General features: G+C 42.9%; 1 non-coding gene across 1 annotated transcript; it reads right to left on the reverse strand.

The window, feature by feature from the left end:
* Window positions 1-4,322: 4,322 nt before the first annotated feature.
* On the reverse strand, window positions 4,323-4,397 carry Trnat-ugu. Its single transcript has one exon. It is a non-coding gene; the product is annotated as a tRNA-Thr (tRNA).
* Between the last annotated feature and the right edge of the window lie 2,361 nt (window positions 4,398-6,758).

Genomic DNA, 6,758 nt, shown 5'->3' on the forward strand with positions numbered 1-6,758 from the left:
ATATCTACGCTGACACTCTTGTAACGCTGCAGGCAGTTAGGAATTAATAAGTAGGAAGAAAACTAACAATTAGCAAGTAGAATAGATTAATAGCTGTAGTCTGCCTATCATCCTGTAGTATCCTGTCTGTAGCTCACAATAATAAACATAGTACCAATATAATGATAATAATAATGAAAATAGCTGCTGAATATATAACATTGTAGAATTGTTATGATCCACTAATCACTAAGGTGGTGGGTTCCTTTTGTATAAATATTATTATTGATGTTGAAATAAAGATTTTTTTTTTTTTTAAACTTACTTCATTGCCAACCCCCAATAACAGCAGAAGTGGTTGCTTCTGCTGGAAAAGTGATGTTCATCTCATTTTTTGATATTTATGGAATGGTTTCTCAGCTGCTTCTACTCGGGCACACATCATTAACTGGACAATAATGCAGGGATGTTCTGAAAACTCTGCAAGACCACATATCCGTGACACAGACATGATGCACCAAAATAATACACGGTCGCATACTGCAGATGTTGTTACTGAAAGTCTTGCGTAGTGGCCGCGCGGTTAGAGACGCCATGTCACGATTCGCACGGCCCCTCCCGCCGGAGGTTCGAGTCCTCCGTCGGGCGTGTTTGTTTGTGTGTGTGTGTGTGTGTGTGTGTGTGTGTGTGTGTGTGTGTGTGTGTGTGTGTGTGTCTGTGTGTCTGTTATCCTTAGCGTAAGTTAGTTCAAGTAGTGTGTAAGTCTAGGGATCGATGACCTCAGCAGTTTGGTCCCTTAGGAATTCACAAACATTTGAACATCAGTGTGAAGTGCATCCCTCACGCCTCCTATAGTCCAGATCTAGCACCGTGTGACTTTTTTCTTTTCCATAACCTCTAAAAACACCTTCGAGTGACGTACTTTACGTATCAAAAGCAATACTAAGGTCTGCGGAGACGGTTCTAAAGGACCTTTCCAAATTGCCTTTGTTGCCTGGCAGAAACGCTGAAAAACGCACATCGATCCAAAGAATACCATTTTGAGTAGGACAATTAAAAATTATGAGGATGAGTAAAGGTATGTTGTCAAAAAATTATGATTATTCTCTGTTGAACACCTCTCGTACACTGCGAACATTAGCCGTCAGTATTACGCTTCTTGCAGCATATTCTATCTTACTTGTTTCTACTGATATTTTGCAGTCCAGTATAACATATCTGATTTTATCGGTCAAATATTCATCCAGCCATTCGCATACTTGATAAGGGATATGCTTACTAGTCGAGAAGCTGATACATACCGTCATGCACCGTACGGTGAGTTGTGAAGTACGTGTGTAGATGTAACTAAAGAGGCAAAATTGAAATGGTTTACAAAAGCTCTGAAATCTCGCAGTCCTTAACAATGAAACAGCATCAAGACGGGGGCGATTCAAATGTCTCTTTCATTATTTGCCTCGTTCACCCCATGCAAATGGTCTGCTGATTGCTCCAAAGAGGACGATTTCTGATGAAAGGGTTTTCAAACTGAGCTGCTGCTCCTTCTGTACTAATATCTCTGTCGAAGTAAAATGAAAGCTTAGGAAGCTTAGGAGCTGTGCATTCAGTGTAAAATCATTAGATTTGTATCAGACAATAAACTAACGTTTCAAATTTCTTTCGAGTAACCACAGTTAAATATATAACTCTTCAAGACACCGTATCCATGGTCCCTTTTACTGTAAAACTCTTTCTCATTTAAATGTCTAAGAATATGGATTTTCATAATTTGCTTCATACTGGTGGTACAGGCTGTTAAACTGCAGTTGGATACAATAACAAGAATAACTGAAACAATCAATAATAAACATTTCTATTATTTTACTTACATATACATAACATCTGATAAATTTGTTTTTCTGCTGCTTTGTTTACAGACACGGGATACAGTGCAGCTTCTATAATGAACAGAAGAAGATAATAAAGCGATACGCAATTACGTATCATTCAGTAAACTAACAACATTCACAAATATTTACAGCGTCTGACAAGACATAATATTTATATTGCACTTATTCATGAGTATATTCTTGTCATCGTTTAGCACTTCCTACTTGCTACTAAACTATAGTGGATCAAATTGTTCATCGTGATAATAATGTTCTATATACCATTTTTCAACACATGCACAGTAATCACTGTATGTTGAAAACTATGACATTCACAACTGATAAGGTTGTATCTCACTTTTTAATTCCAAAGTAGCGAAACATTTTTGTATGGAAGGTCTTGAGACGAGGAATTAAGCAACACTGTTAAGCTGTTGTCCTCTGTATATGTTCAGTGAGTCTCACAAACGTACTGTATAATTCCACTCGACTGCAGAAATGTTATGTAACACTCACTACTTATCCACAGGTAGTGCATTAATTGCTGAAGGAGTAATTTTTTTCCCTTGATAAGGTCTTGGAGTTGGTAACTTTTGTTTGAAGCAAGTTTTTAGCTGAAGAGATCAAGTGACAGTCTTCGTACATTATAAAATGCTTTAGGAATGAAACACAAATATCACCGATTTTCTGCTTCAGCTGTTAGTTGCTTCGTTTCATAACGTGAATTTCAATTTTTTTACATATTGCATTATATTTTCGGCACACAGCGCTGACAAGAATTTTGTTGTCTTGCTAACATAAACGATAGTAACTTTCTAGCTTATGCGCACCACACATGTATGTCATTACAGACTTATTTGCAAATACAGAGTGACTCAGGCAGAAAATCGATGTTTTTATTATAATGAGGAGGCCGTTAAGTTTAACTGCCCGTGACTAGAAGATCGGAAGTTTTGTACTTGGTGTTATAACAAAGTCTTTGGTATTTAATCTCACCAACACAGCGATACAACTGTGACATTTTAAGTCCGTGGATTCCCCCTTCCACCTATTCTTCTCTTAGTAAAGTATTTTTCCAAATTTACTATTTCACACCAAACGCTACAATTCGAAATCTAATTAGAAAGTGTCCAACTTAAACTGTTTGTTGTGTTACAGTTAGCCATTAATGAACATGTACCCAAGCTATCCAACTTTCGGTTCGTATTCCACCATATATAGGTGTCTGTTGAATATTTCAGCAAAACAGGAGGCTGTTGAATATTTCTGCAAAACAGGAGGGCAGAAAAGAGGGAGCAGGAAGTGATTGCCCCCTCCTAAACAAAAGATCTTCAAAAACCGCACTTGCCTCACCATACCAGCGAAAGTATGAAATGATTAGCAGTTTGAAGAAAGGCGGAACATATAATGGATACCGATCACTACTAATTGTACACAAAACCACGTGTGAAATCTCAAAACTAGCGCTTGAGCAACAAAGTCTTTCGCAGATAATAATAGTTTATTTGTGATCAACTATGCAATTTGTTGTAAATGGTAGCCCGACTCCAAGATTTTTATGGATACACTTCCACATATTTCAGGTCCGTTTTCAAATTGAACTCATGAAGTGTCTATGGATACGCTTCTAGATGTACTCTGACAGAATCTCTTGGCACAGATAGCGTAATTTAGGGTGCTGATGTAGCAACGGCATCTACGCAGGAGAAAGTGCAAAACGTTCTGTGGTTTTATGAGACATGGTCACCTATTACCGTCCAGCGGCGACTCTGAAGTACCTGTGGTTGAGAGCAGAGAGATTAGAACAGCGTCGGTGCATGGTACAGAAAGAGCCTGGTAGTGTTGGTGACAAGGCAAGAAGAGATAAATCTGGAGCAAGCGACGACAATGTTGGTAGCGTGCATGCAGCATTTAAGTGCAGTCGGCAGAAATAGTTGCGTCGTGTTTACAGAGCGACAGAAATGCCTCACAGCACTTTTGTGAATATTTTCACACTAATGGTTGCATTTCCGTACACACAGAGTGCAGCTCATGCAAGTTATTCAGCCACAATGTTGGGCCCAGAAGTGTTTGCTAGGATCATGCTGGAACGAATCAGTGCAGACAATAACTACTTTAATTAAGTTTATTTTTCCGATGAAGCGACCTTTTTCACTTCTGCGAAAGTATACAGACATAATGTCTGGATGTGGGGGTCGGAGAGCCAACATACCGTGGTACAGCAGATAAGGGAACGCCAGAAAGTGAACGTGGGCTTTGGTTTGGTTCAGAGCACAAGTTTTGGACTGTTGTTTTGTAGTGAGCCTACCATTACGACAGCGGTTTACCTGGACGTGTTGGACTGAGGAGATGTTGATAAACATATGGAGAGAAACTGAGTATGGCCTATACGTTATAAATGAAATGATAATTAAATGGACACCCTAGCTGCAAACAGGCGTTGATGTACTTCATTAGGGACTTATTGAATACGTGTGCCCCGACCGGGAATCGAACCCGGGATCTCCTGCTTACATGGTAGACGCTCTATCCATCTGAGCCACCGAGGGCACAGAGGATATTGCGCCTGCAGGGACTTATCCCTTGCACGCTCCCCGTGCGACCCACATTCCCAACATGTCCACACCACTATATTTGTAGTGCGCCTAATAGATGTTTGTCCATCATACTCATTACTCGTGGCAGATTAATCTACCAAGTCCTGTACGAGTTCGGGCGCAGCATGTGCATTCGCACAAGAAGGTCAATGGCAGGGAAGCCATATTTTAACTATATGTGACGGTAGTACCTGTTCGCGAAAGAACAGTTACCGTAGATGACCATGCAGCTTTGCTATAAATGAAATGATAGTTAAATGGGCACCCTAGCTGCAAACAGGCGTTGATGTACTTGATTGGCGGCATACTGAAAATGTGTGCGCCGACCGGGAATCGAACCCGGGATCTCCTGCTTACATGAAGTACATCAACGCCTGTTTGCAGCTAGGATGTCCATTTAATTATCATTTCATTTCTAGCAAAGCTGCATGGTCATCTACGGTAACTGTTCTTTCGGGAACAGATACTACCGTTACATACAGGGTGTTACAAAAGTTACGGTCAAACTTTCAGGAAACATTCCTCACACACAAATAAAGGAAAGACGTTATGTGGACATGTGTCCGGAATCGCTTAATTTCCATGTTAGAGCTCATTTTAGTTTCGTCAGTATATTGTTCCACCTACGCTTAATGGAGCACGTTATCATGATTTCATACTGGATACTCTTCCTGTGGTGCTAGAACATGTACCTTTACAAGTACGACACAACATGTGGTTCATGCACGATGGAGCTACTGCACATTTCAGTCGAAGTGTTCGTACGCTTCTCAACAACAGATTCGGTGACCGACGGATTGGTAGAGGCGGACCAATTCCATGGCCTCCACGCTCTCCTGACCTCAACCCTCTTGACTTTCATTTATGGGAGCATTTGAAAGCTCTTGTCTACGCAATCCCGGTACCAAATGTAGAGACTCTTCGTGCTCGTATTGTGGACGGCTGTGATACAATACGCCATTCTCCAGGGCTGCAACAGCGCATCAGGGATTCCGTGCGACGGAGGGTGGATGCATGTATCCTCGCTAACGGAGGACATTTTGAACATTTACTGTAACAAAGTGAAGTCACACTGGTACAGTCTGTTGCTGTGTGTTTCCATTCCATGATTAACGTGATTTGAAGAGAAGTAATAAAATGAGCTCTAACATGGAAAGTAAGCGTTTCCGGACACATGTCCACATAACATATTTTCTTTCTTTGTGTGTGAGGAATGTTTCCTGATAGTTTGGCCGTACCTTTTTGTAACACCCTGTATATATACGTTATAAGGTGCAACAAATGAACACAAGTGGAGAAGTACCCATAAGGACTCTATGAGTTACGCGGGCATTAAGCTACCATTTGCAACAAATCTTAGAGTTGCATCGAGCATGGTTCCTCAAAAACAATTTTTTGTAATCAGGGGAAGACTATGCTACCCTATGTTTCGTCAAGAGTCCCCCCCCCCCTCCACACGCACACACACACTCTTCGATGAGAGTCTTGGATACGCCTTGCCTCTCTCCGTTAGTAGGTGCTGTCTCGCGCAGGAACGGGCTCCGGAGAAGGGAGCGAACCGTCGCCTGGCCAGACGGAGGCCGGCGGGCAGCCGCCTCAGTCGAAGCGCAGGTAGGGGTCGGCGTGGTCGTCGTGTCGTCGGCGGCGGCCGGGCCTCGGCGCGGGTCACTTGTCGTCGACGAGGTCGCCCTCCTTGTCCTGGTGCGCCGTCATGTGGCGCGTGAGGTGGTGGCGCTCGCGGAACGTCTCGGCGCAGACGGGGCAGCGCAGCTTGTCCTGGTCGCGCCGCCGCCGCAGCGCCTCGGCCTGCGACTCGCCCTTGTGGTGCGACCGCATGTGGTACACCAGGTCCGACGTCATGCGAAAGCTCACGTTGCACTTGGCGCACACGTTCTGCGCCGGCAGCGACAGCGCCGCCAGCGACGGCGGCAGCAGCGCCGCGGCGGCCACCTGCCGAAACACGCGCGCACCGTCAAGAACAGTCACCCCACCTGTCTGGGGGCTAGGGCTGGCAACTATGGGATGGGCGACACTTAGCAAACAGGACTCGTGAGACTATTCTTAGTGGCGACATCTAGCCAGTACGTGAAAAAAATATGTATCGTTGATTCTTTCATTAAAACCTATAGAGCCTGCTCAACATTTTGGCACACTGCCGAATATCAGAGCATGAATCATCCAGTTCCAAATCACCTATGCTTTTTCAGTGATTTTTGAAAAAGTAAAAACGAAGCCTGTAGTGTTCTATCAATTAGGACGTATATTTTCATTCAGAATACACTATTACAATTTTTAATCCCAGAAGACGACTTGG

Source organism: Schistocerca americana, chromosome 8 (assembly GCF_021461395.2).
Source record: "Schistocerca americana isolate TAMUIC-IGC-003095 chromosome 8, iqSchAmer2.1, whole genome shotgun sequence".
Classification (NCBI taxonomy): domain Eukaryota; kingdom Metazoa; phylum Arthropoda; class Insecta; order Orthoptera; family Acrididae; genus Schistocerca; species Schistocerca americana.